Source organism: Myotis yumanensis, unplaced genomic scaffold, assembly GCF_028538775.1.
Source record: "Myotis yumanensis isolate MYYU_CA2020_CCGP unplaced genomic scaffold, mMyoYum1.0.hap1 SCAF_7, whole genome shotgun sequence".
Taxonomy (NCBI): domain Eukaryota; kingdom Metazoa; phylum Chordata; class Mammalia; order Chiroptera; family Vespertilionidae; genus Myotis; species Myotis yumanensis.
The window spans coordinates 512,501-524,720 of NW_027223758.1; the positions used below are offsets into that span (position 1 = coordinate 512,501).

Sequence of the window (12,220 nt, forward strand, 5' to 3'; positions counted from 1 at the left end):
ATAAATGCATAGCCTGACAAGACAACTTCCAGAAAATACCCAGAAAAGAAACACCAGGCTACCTTCGGAGATGAGGGCAGGTGGAGCTATTTTCTTACCCACCCAACTTGATTGGACGCCGATCAATGCAGCCGACGGGTGTGTGGAGAGCCAGCACTCAGTACCCACATGAAGTGGCTGCAGAAGAGCCTTTTCCTTACAGCGGTTCTCAACCTGTAGGTCGCGACCCCTTTGGGGGGTCGCCTAACCATCGGAAAACATCTTTTCAATTACATATTGTTTTTGTGATAAATCGCTCCGCTTTAATTGTGTTCAAGTTGTAACAATGAAATTGGGGGTCACCACAACATGAGGAACTGTATTAAAATGTTCAGGCATTAGGAAGGACGAGAACCACTGTAGCAGGAAGGAGACAGACGTTAGCTCCCGTAACCAAACTGTGGACTGGGACGCAAGATCCAGAGACTAAAACCGCATCAGCACTCTTCCCTCATTTCTTTACCTGCTTTTGTTTTCTCGGTTTTCTTCCTCCAGGCACAGAACTCGGACACCAGGTGCCTTTAGTTTCCATCCTTAAACACAGGAGCGAAGTGTTAAAAGCCAACCAGTTCTAGCGGCATCCCACTCTCCACTGTGAATTCTAAACTCATTAAGTGAAACACTTAGGAGAAGCTGATTTGCAGCGGAGGGGTCAGCGGGGGACCACCCATGAGTCCTTGGTTCAGCGGGACAACACCATGTCATGCTGGGACGCGCCCCAGCAACCAATCGCAGGCCGACAACACTCACCCAGGCACTCGCTTGGCATTTGGACCTAGGACTTCCCGAGGTTCATGTAAGATGGAGAGAGAGAGACACTACCAGTAAGAAGTGGGCCAAATGCAAGAAAGGTGACACCCCAGGGGGCAAATATCCAGCTTCCCCACTAGGGCAGGAAGAGAGATGGGGAGGGTGCTGAGGGAGAATGAGAGACCTAAAGGAGGAAGTAACCTCTTACAATGCGGTAAAAGGGACCTCGCTTGGATCCTCTGCAAAACAACAATCAAAGGCATCTTTGAAAGAAATTTGAATGTACAGTGACTATTAGGTGACATTCAGGAAGTACCTTAACTTTTCAAGGTGTGATAATGGCTGAGGAAGTACGTCTTTTTTTTTTCTTCAGATACTCATCAGAGGATATTTGAGAGGGAAACAACGTGCTTTGGAAGTATGGCGTTGTCCAGGCCCAGCCCTCCCGCACAGCACCGTGGATGTCTCCCAGGTCTGAGGCTCTCCCGCTTGCCGAGCCCTCAAAAGCAGCTTCTCGTGAGCGCTCATGGGCTCGAGGAGGCGTGGGCGGTGCTCGCCGCTGCCCGCCTGCTCCACCCACCCAGTGCCACGGCCTGTGGACTCTCAGCCCCATTTGGCGCTCATTACCCAAGGTGCCCATGGCTCTCCATTGCATGTCCTGACGGATCAGGTGAACCCCGCGTCTCTGCCGCAGCAGCCAAGCTGTCACCGCGGTCAACACGCGAGCATCAGGAGGGCATCCCATGGCATCAAATTCCTCTCGCCGTTCCAAGGCCACCGCAAAAAGACGCGACCCAGTCACCATCAACCCTAAGGAGTGAGCTCACCACGCCTTACATACCTGGCGGGAGGCAGGAGCGGCGTGCTCGATTCGGCGGCACATATACTACAATTGGAACCATAGAGAGAAGATGAGCATGGCCCCTGTGCAAGGATGACACGCAAATTCGGGAAACCTTTCATATTTTTTACACCCCACTCTTGTGGGCTGCGTGGACTTGGGCTCTTCAGACCTGCTCCGACCCTGCGCCTGGGCCTTCCTGGACTCACACCTAGTCTCTGCCTCTTTGAGGGCCTAGAATACCTCAACCGACTTCTGCCTTGTTCATGGCTACCAGATTAATTTTAATTAATTACCAAATGATCCTGGTATGTACTTGCTTCTGAGTCCTTGTTTGGGCTGGAAACATTCAGATCACATTTTCCATCAGAGAATCCGGCCGTTTTAGGCAAACCGGCATTTCTGAGCGCTCCTAAAGGCCAGTGAAAACAGGCCCACAAAACCGGTCTCAAAGAATACTTGTGAAAGCAGATTCAAATGGTCTTGCTACTTCCAGCCAGTTTCCAATTGTCCTGAAATGCTGAGGTCCAGGGGCACCGGCCTGCCTTGCTCTCACCCCTGGTAGCCACCCCGTGACAGCAGCCTTAGCCTTTGCACAGCCTGGAGTCTGAGAAAGGGCGTAGGATTCAGTTCTATCGCGGCTGAACAACGTCCAACTCGACACAACAAATGAACACTGATGATGTTGCTTACTTCTTTCAGTAAGCATTCATGATGTCAGCAATCACTTAGTAACTCAATAATTCAGAAATGGTTTGATAGGAATTCACCACACATCCTTGGGATTGTTGTTATTCTTACATCATAGAGGACAACTACCATCTTACATTGGCCGCTAGAGTTTGTGTCCTTGGGGGAGACAAAGCATAGGAAACGTAAGGTAACATATCAGCACAAATACCCCACTGCAAAGATCTGAGCATTGCTTTCATTTCACAGAGTGCCTTACACGGATATGTTTCTTTGCGCAAAAATAAGGATTCCTGTGCCCTGAGGGGCCTTCAGGGCCCCAAGCTAACCTTCTGTATGCCGTGCTCCAACTTTTCCATGTGTGCTGCCTAAGCAATCACGCTTTCGTTTCCCGCCCGCCAGGTACTTAAGGCCAGGCTATCTCACTGCTTTTCGTTTATGGTGACTGGATCCATCTTTTGGCGGTGGCCTCGGAATGGTGAGGGGAATTTGATGCCACAGGATCCCCTCCCGAGGCTCGCGTGTTGGTCGCGGTGATAGCTAGGCTGCTAAGACTGAGCTGCCGGGTTCACCTGTTCCCGTGGGACATGCAAATGAGTGCGGTGCACCTTGGGTAATGAGCGGGAGGCGGGGCTGAGAGTCTCCAGGTGGTGGCGCTGGTTGGGCGGAGCAGGCGAGCAGGAGGGAGTACTGCCCACGCCTCTTCAGGGGTGTGCGCGCAGTGCTTTCAAGGGCCGGGCCAGCTGGAGAGCCTGCATCTTGGAGGCATCTGCAGTGCTGTGCAGGGCGGTGCGGTACGGGAGGGCTGGGCCGGGACAATGCCATACATCCAAACACGTTGTTTCCTGCCCCGACCTGCAGGGCACGCTTTGTGGGTACACCGCACCAAATCCTGCAAAGGAATGAGAGGATAGGAGACGCGAAGAAATGGAGGCAAGACAAAGTTCTGATCAAGCCTCAGTTTTATTTTTTACAGCGAGTGGTATTTATACTGTTTCTAGAGGAGGGGGCGGGCAAAGGAAGTTGTTAAGGATGAAACAGGCTTTGGAATGTCGCAGCTTATCAGCGGAGATGTAGCTTGCTTTGTGCTTAGGGTGAGGGTATGTTATTTAACTCCAGGCTAAATCGCAAGGTTAACTTTTAACTCCAGGCCAAACCGGGAGTTGGCTTGGAGGAGCCAGAAACCTATTGTTGTAAGCTGGAGATGTATATGTGATTTATAATGGCTCCCAACAATTCCTCCCTTACCATTTAGTTAAGGGTGGGCATTAACCAACTGGGGGAGTAGTGACCTGGTTCCTCCCATGAGATCAGCAGATCTCACCTCTGGTGGCTCTTGGTATCTTTTGGGGAGGAGAGGCAGAGCCAACAATTATATATGTATGGATACCAACCTCTATGCAAACCAGGTGTGCTCACAGAGAAATCCAGAGGCGGTCGAGAAAATTTTGATTTTCTGTTTTGACCTTCCCTTGCAGTGCTTTGCCCTGCACCCAGACGGTGCCCATACCATACCTCTATATAGAGTGTAGGTAAGCATTCCTCTGGCTTTATGCTGTCCCCGTGGGGAGGGAGCTCTGGCAATCACAATCACATTCTCGGTCTATAGTAGTTAAACGGTGGTAGTGAACCTGAATGGGTTTGGCCAGGATGCTATCAATTTGCTGTTTGATAAAACTTGTCAGTTTCTTAAGAGCCCATGGACCAAAGGTTAAAATTAACAGTAAGCTGACAAGGGGGCCAAGTGCAGGAAGCAGGTAGGGGAGTAGGCCATTGAGTCTGCTCCAAAGGGGGTTTTCGAACAGCTTTCTTCGCCTTTTCACCAAGTCTTCCTGGAGTTTTCTTACCTTGTCTTCAGACGATTCCAGATTTGTTGGCATAAAAACAGCAGCGTTACTGTAGGGCTAAACATATTCCTCCCTGCTCTGCTATAAGTAAATCTAATCCTCTTCTATTTTGTAAAACTACTTCTGCTAGGGAGTCAATTTGGTCTTGGAGATCATTGATAGTACCTGAAAGAGCCTGAACATCAATTAACTGATTAGATAATTTATTATAGGTATGTAATGCGGTTCCTAATCCAGCTGTGCCAGTGGCCACAGCTCCAGAGACTCCCAGTCCTGTAAGTAAAGGAATAAATTGGACAGCCCGCTTACTGCGTCCAGCAATGTAATCAAGGCTGGGTAGGGGGACAGGTTCTCCCCCTGGAATAATATCAATGTCAGGGAGAATACTAGCCTGAACACATAATCCTGTCCAGTTTAAAGGTAGAGCTTCATAGGCCATATTACCTCCACATACAAACACTCGTCCAGGAGCGGGGCAAAGGGAGGAACTGTGATTGTGAACGGGAGAGCAGTTAACAAAGCTAACGAAGCCTACATCTAGATCATAACTATTATTCTGGGGGAGTTTATGTAGACATGAGGAAAAGTTGAATGCAACAGGTTGAGTTTAAAGGATAAACTGAGGGTACAATTATTATTAGAAGTGATGTTACTGATGTCATCTGGAATGTCAAGAGGCATAGGTGTACCTAGGGTCATGCATAGCCAACAGTTTTCTGCAAGGGATGGATTGGAGGCATTTAAAGCACGGAGTGTGGCTTCTAAGATATCAGAGGTTTGGGTGTCTAGATCTACTCCTGGTGATTTAGGTAAGGCTAAAGGGTGATAGTGGAGGGGAGGATACATGTTTCTAATGAATTCTTCAATTTGGTTCTGAACTAGGGCTTCCCTGACTCTATCAGAATTTATAGTATGCTAGGCAGCTTTCTCATTTGATGACCCATCAGTAAAAACAGTTAAAGCTCCAGGAATTGGTTCCTGCGTAGTATTTTTTGGTATAATGATGGAGGTCTTATATAAAAATTGTAAAAGTTTATCTTTTAATTGGTGACAACTAAGTTCCCCTGAATATCCATTTAACCCAATTTGCCAATTTTAAGTCAGTTTGAAATAGCATTTATTCTTTTAACTTTACTTGTCCTAAGTTATGGACAGTAAATGACCTTAATTAAATTTCTGGTATTAGTTTTTGGGTAAATTTACATAAACTTTGTTTAAGGAGACAAAACACAAATTATTTAATTTAGCTTTTGAGGCCCAATATATTGATTTTTAATTTTAGTTAGGCATCTGAAGGAAACCTTTTTATTTCCTTCCAGACAGCTTTCTTTCTCACACAAGCAACAAATGTAAGAAACATGGTTGCCTTTGAGATTTTAACAAATACTGTCGCAAAGCTATATATTTCAAGTGATTATTTTAAAAAGGCAAAGCGAAGCAAGTAAATTTAGTATTTAGTAAACTTTTGATTCACAAGGGACAAATGCTGCCCCACCTCCAGCCTAATTTAAAATGCAGCGGCGAGGAGCTTTTGTTATTTCAAATTACATCTTAAAATTCCACTGCTGTATTTTAAGAAATATTAAACAAAATTACTTGTTTTGCCCTTTCTCAGAGGCAAAAACTTAAAATATATTTATTAATTTATATTTGATAAAGCTTTCCATGTGATTTCAAGTATATTAAATTGGCTTTATTAAAAAACCTTTAAGAAGAGAGAATAAACTTTTGAAAACATTTCAGGGCCCATGAAATGTCCCAAAGTCATTCCTTGGTTATAGTTTTGAAATCCAACTTGAAAGACCATCAAATATATACGTATATATATGATTTAAAGATTATATACCTTTTATAATTATTAAGAGATATCAATTAAATTAAAACTGATCTTTGTATATAAAATTTCTGTTGGGATCACAGAATTTATCCTCTTTTTTAATCAGATCAATGAGTAACATATTTTGAATTCTAATTATTTCAGAGAAAGCACAAGATTTTCTTAAAAATAAATTTCTCTACGTTAGGCATTTAGTTACCACAATTATAATTTTTCCCAATTTGATTTAACTAGAACTTTTTAGCTGGCAAGTCAAATATTTAGCATTTCTCAATCAGTAACATTTTTAGGAATAAACTTCAAAAGATGCAGGACATAATAAACCAACAGATTTAATTCTGTTCTTTAGATTTTGTACGAAGTACACTTAGATCTTATTTAATTCAGTATTATGTCACTTCAAGATACCTAGGTATAAACTCCAAGGTCTTAAATTTCACAGCAGATTTGGAAAACCACACTTGAGGCTGGCGAGGCAGGCCTGGCCCCAGCCTTTGATTTTAAAACGACCATAATTTTTCCTCTGGGGAAGGCCAACAAACAAGGTTGTAGATACATTGCTTCCTGCCCCTTGCTAGTCGGTGGGAAGTTTCAATATTGGCCTGGGGGAGGAAGGGGGGGGGCTGTTTTCCCTGGAAGAGTAAATTGACCACATTCTTTAAGAATTTGCTACAGGTAGGAAGCAACTAGCTCCTTTTCTCATTAGAAATGTTTTGGCCAGCCTTTTCAATTAACAAAGGGCCGTTTTTTTTACCGGGCTACTTAGATTTTTATAATTAATATAGATCAATAATTTTTGATATTCAAATCTAGATTATTATTTTAAGGCAGTTATTTTGGTAACTTTTCTATAACAGACAATTTTACTAAATTTCTTTGAGGCTTTTAAGATTAACTTTGGAACAGGCTTTATTAACATTTCAAAAATCACTCTTTATTATGGAAATATACCAATCTTATTGTTAGAACCAGCCTGCATTTCTTCCCTGGCTCAAATATGCCATTTTTCTTAGGAAATAATCAGTCTTGGGTTTTATTCTGTACATTTGTAAAGAGATTTTTAGCTCAAAACTCTATCTAAATGTCCAAAATCGGATGATGCGCGCTTTTAGTTCCAAGCCAGTTTTTCTCTTTACACGTGAACAGAAATCCCAGAGGCATTTTCTAAATTTTGTAAAACTTTTTTAATTACGAGAAGGAGATTTTAAATTTGAATACTGGGGAGGAGGCGTCCATGTAGGATCGCCATGTGTTCCTTTTTCCTTTCCCCTACATATCCTGTTTTGGGGGAAGTTTTAGCAAATGACTCAGATGGTGTATTTTTCCCAAAGTCATGCTTAATAGAAAAAGACTTTTTAAATTTTTTCCTATTTCGCTTTCTAAAGTCATGGCTAGCACCCAAGGTTATCTTAGCCAAAGTTTGTTTGTCATAAGATGTTCTAAAGTAAAGAAGCCTTTTAAATCTTTCTTTTTAACCCTAAATCTTCGTGCTCTGAGGGACTCCCTGAGTCCTTCAAGAAGCCTTTTGAATCTTTTTAACCCTAAATCCTCACACCTTGAGGGACTCCCTGAGTCCTGTAAGAAGCCTTTTAAATCTTTCTTTTTAACCTTAAATCTTCGCGTCTTGAGGGACTCCCTGAGTCCTTTAAGAAACAGGTCATGAGAACTCAAAGCCTGACCCATGTCTTAGCCTCTTCCACGTAAGCCTCGGGGACATATAAACCCCGTACCAGGTCAGCCCAGGAGTCGACAAGGAGACGAACCAGCGAGGAAGATGCCAACCGTCACCTCAAAGGAGAGGCCCCTGTTCACGTGTCATAGGTCTGGATGTTGAAATTCTCTGCTGAGACTACTTCAGTCCTGTTTATGCCACAGGTGTGTTTTCCTACGTAAGCAACCGGTTGGTATAATGCGCCAACTCGGGCCCCTGAATCAGAGCTCCCCAGATCGAAACTTGTTGTCAAGTGCCTTCCTCGGAGCTGCTTCTGCAGCTCACTCCTCCTACGTAAACAGCCGGTTGGTATAACCCGCCAACTCGGACCCTTGTGAGGCAGGTAACCTGCTAGGACCCTCAGGCATTCACCAGTCGGGAGTCAGGCACCCCATGAGTGCTCACAAGGTGGACGGCTTGCGTTTGTAAGTAGGCAAGGAGTTTTCCCAGAGTAACAGTGACACAGGTTCTTACTGGATTACTTCTAATTTTGGGTGGACGGTTTAAGCTTTAAAGTAGGCAAAAACACTTACTTCAGAGTCTCAGCTGGAGTCCCCATTTTCTCAGAAAGACCACTAAGACAAGGTGAACGCAGGGTTTTTGGAAGGAGTCAACCACGTGGAACGAAACCAAGGGACAAGCCTGAGTGATTCGGAGTTCTCTCCGAGAAAGCGGGTACCTTTCACTCTTCCCCGAAACGACAAGAGAGTGCTCAAAGTGGACTAGAGGCAGAAGACAAGGGGGGAGACAATGAGGGGAGAGAATGCCTATCCAAAATGAATTCGTTCATTTACCAAAGCAACAGGTCTGACTCGCAAAGCGGGTAAGCAGAGTGGCGACCAGGAAAAAAGCAGGCTGACTCACAGGGCGATCCCAGTGGCGCCAAAGGGAGGTCCGGCCGGACATAAAAAGTGAACGTTCCTGAGGAGGATTGTAGAGCGGAGATCACGTTTGGGTGCCAGTTATGCCCCGACCTGCAGGGCACGCTTCGTGGGTACACCGCACCAAATCCTGCAAAGGAATGAGAGGATAGGAGACGCGAAGAAATGGAGGCAAGACAAAGTTCTGATCAAGTCTCAGTTTTATTTTTTACAGCCAGTGGTATTTATACTGTTTCTAGAGGAGGGGGCGGGCAAAGGAAGTTGTTAAGGATGAAACAGGCTTTGGAATGTCGCAGCTTATCAGCGGAGATGTAGCTTGCTTTGTGCTTAGGGTGAGGGTATGTTATTTAACTCCAGGCTAAATCGCAAGGTTAACTTTTAACTCCAGGCCAAACCGGGAGTTGGCTTGGAGGAGCCAGAAACCTATTGTTGTAAGCTGGAGATGTATATGTGATTTATAATGGCTCCCAACAGTTTCCCTCTCAAGTATCCTCTGATGAGTATCTGGGAAAAAAAAGTACTTCCTCAGCCATTATCACACCTGGAAAAGTGAACGTAATTCCTGAATATCACCTAATAGTCACTGTACATTCAAATTTCTTTGTTTCAAAGATGCCTTTTGTTGTTGGTTTTCTGAAGACCCAAGCCAAGTCCCGTTTACTGCATTGCATGTGGTTACTTTGTCCTTTAGGTCTCTCATTCTCCAAGCGCACACCCACCCCACATCTCTTCCTGCCCTCGTCGGGAAGCTGGATACAGTGGGGCCTTGACTCAGGAGTTTAAGTAGTTCCGGGACAAGCTCATAACTCAAATTCCTCTTATGTCAAATCATTAAACTGAATGGGTGAGACACGTGATGCTGGGCTGATGTTGTGGCATTCACTGTGACCTTGGCTATGCCAACCAGTGGTGGGGTATCTGAAGCTGGCTTACATCCCCAATTTTATCTCACAACTCAAAGAAAATAGCCGGCTGAGAGATGGCACCTATCTCGAAAAACTCATTATTTGGGTCACTTGTAAGTCTAGGCCCCACTGTATTTGCCCCGAGGGGTGTCTTAGTTCTTGCATTTGGCACATTTCTCACTGATCATGTTGTTTAACTTCTCTATCTTCCATGTTCCGTGGGTATTTTCTGAATGTTGTCTCATCGGGCTGTGCACTAATTGAATGCCCCATCTAGGAATTATTATGACAGCATGTTATAGTAAAAAGTTTATTTAGTATAAGATAGTATAATCAAATTTCATTGTTTTAGTAGAGTGAATTTTAAACTTTTCTTTGAAGAGGAACTTAATTTGTGTGTGTGTGTGTGTGTGTGTGTGTGTGAGACCCCAATAAGTAACTTGTAACGATCAGCATGTTAACTCCTGACAAATAACTTGTAACTACTGACCAACAACTCCCTGCATGTTAACTCCTGATAAGTACCTTGTAACCTCTGCTCGTGTATCCTGATAAGCGCAGAAGGCCACCGGAGCACACTGATATAAGACATGGAAGAAGCCCACCCATGGGGCATAAAAGAAGGACCCTCACAGCAGCAGTCAGACCACTGTCTCACCTCCACAGAGAAGCAGTCTCCCCCGTCCTGGAGCGGAGGGTGTCCACCCGGGGCCAAAGAGCCGTCACTCCCTCTGCTGGTCCAGAAGCGCCAATGCAAGCCTCCTCCCCTAAACTTGGTGCCCAACCAGGTGACGCATTCGTCCTGGGGCGCTGATTGGTCAAGCGGGTGGCTGATTTGGCTCCTCCCACCACGCTCTAGGGCTATAAAAGAAAGCAGCGTCTTCTTTGCAGAGCTTTTCTCATTCCCTAGGCTTGTGGTCACGGTCGTCGTCCTCGTTCTCCAAGGGAGCTTTCAGGGGAGAGATCTCGCCAAGACCCGTTCCCGGGACTGAGAAGCCACAGAAGCACCTGGCTAGCACCTGGCTAGGCTGCTGATCCACGGAATGCTGTCTCCATGTCGTTTCTTCTTAGGCGACTCCAGCCACACCTTTGGGAACACCTGGAACTGCTGCTGCTGGACTCCGCCATCTCGGGAGCCGCAAGGGGTGGAACAGAAAGGAAGAACTGGTCTTCGCAGTTTCCTGGCCTATTCTTGCCCTTCTGAGACTAGAGGCGAAGGGCGGAAGGTGAGAGAAGCGCAGAGCACTCGGATGGGGCAGCGTCTGGGAGCCTCGGTGGCGGTGACAGACCACCAAGGGCCCCGGACGCGCCCCCCTCACCCCCCCCCCCCGCCCACCCCGCGGGGCCTGGGTGGTGAGGCCATGCCCAGAGCCCAGTGAAGGCCCACTGACGGCTTCGTGGTGATGCAGTGCCGCTTGGCAGAGCCCCTGGCCCTGCCACTCTGATCCGCCCTCCTGCCCCTGAAGTGATTCCCTGCTCGGGGTCTGGAATGCGGTTCTCATGCCCCTGCTGTGGGAAGGGGGTGTTGAACCCGAGGCCTGCGGTCCTTCGGTGTCTTGCGGGTGTTCTGTGTACGGACATATTCTGCTCTTAAGTTGACAACTAGACATATCTTGAGCGTGTCCACGTCTCCACGCCCGACCTTCCTTAGGAGTCCTTTGGCACCATGGCCTGTGTGCATTATAAATTCGCTTCCAAACTCAACTTTGCCATCGCCACCTTTGATGGGCGGCACATCTCCCTCGGCGACCTAAAGAAGCAGATTATGGGGAGAGAGAAGCTGAAAGCTGCCAAGTGTGACCTGCAGATCACCAACACGCAGACTGAGGAAGAATACACCGATGACAATGCTCTGATTTCTAAGAACGTATCTGTCATTGTTAGAAGAATTCCTATTGGAGCTGTGAAATCTACAAGCAAGGCGGACGCTATACGTGGAACTGAACCAGTGATGGACACTTCAATGGTTACTGATGACTTCTGCATCTCTGTTTCTGGCACTGCTCACAAAGACTGCCAATCTGGCTGAAGCCAATGCTTCTGAAGAAGATAAAATTAAAGCCATGATGTCGCAATCTGGCCATGCATACGGCCCCGTCAATTACATGAAGAAGCCTCTAGGTCCACCACCTCCATCTTATACCTGTTTCCGCTGTGGTAGACCCAGCACCATTGATTAGCAGTGACATCTTGATACGCAATAGGTTGCTCTACCGGGACCTCCTTTTTATATCCCCAATGCACTTCAGCAGCTGGCACTGTATCTGTATTCAAATTTTAAAAATTTAAAGTAAATAGAGCTCTTAATAATCTTCGTCAGGGAGTCTGGCCTGTTACCAGCTCTCCTCCCCCTTTTTCTTTTTGCAGCATTTCCTTAAGGGTTCGGTTCTGCTGTTCAATAATTGCTTGACCTGTACTGTTTCCAGGAATTCCTGTAATATGTTTAATATAAAATTGTCGAAAAAAATGTTGACACTTACCTGATAAATATGCTGAGCCATTGTCAGTTTTAATGGCTCGGGGCTTGCCCATTACAGCAAAGGCTTCTAAGAAATGTGTTATAACAGCATCAGCTTTCTCAGAGGACATCGCTGATGCCTACGAGAAATGAGAATACGTATCAACAGAATGGTGAACAAATTTAAGCTTGCCAAATTTTGGCACCTGAGTGACATTCATTTGCCAAAGGGCATTAACAGTTTTTCCTCTGGGATTAACC

The 12,220-nt window shown here is 45.8% G+C and overlaps 1 non-coding gene across 1 annotated transcript; it reads left to right on the forward strand.

The window, feature by feature from the left end:
• The first annotated feature begins 1,651 nt into the window (after positions 1 to 1,651).
• Positions 1,652 to 1,758, forward strand: LOC139014700 (U6 spliceosomal RNA). Its single transcript, XR_011472266.1, has one exon. It is a non-coding gene; the product is annotated as a U6 spliceosomal RNA (small nuclear RNA).
• The last annotated feature ends 10,462 nt before the right edge of the window (positions 1,759 to 12,220 follow it).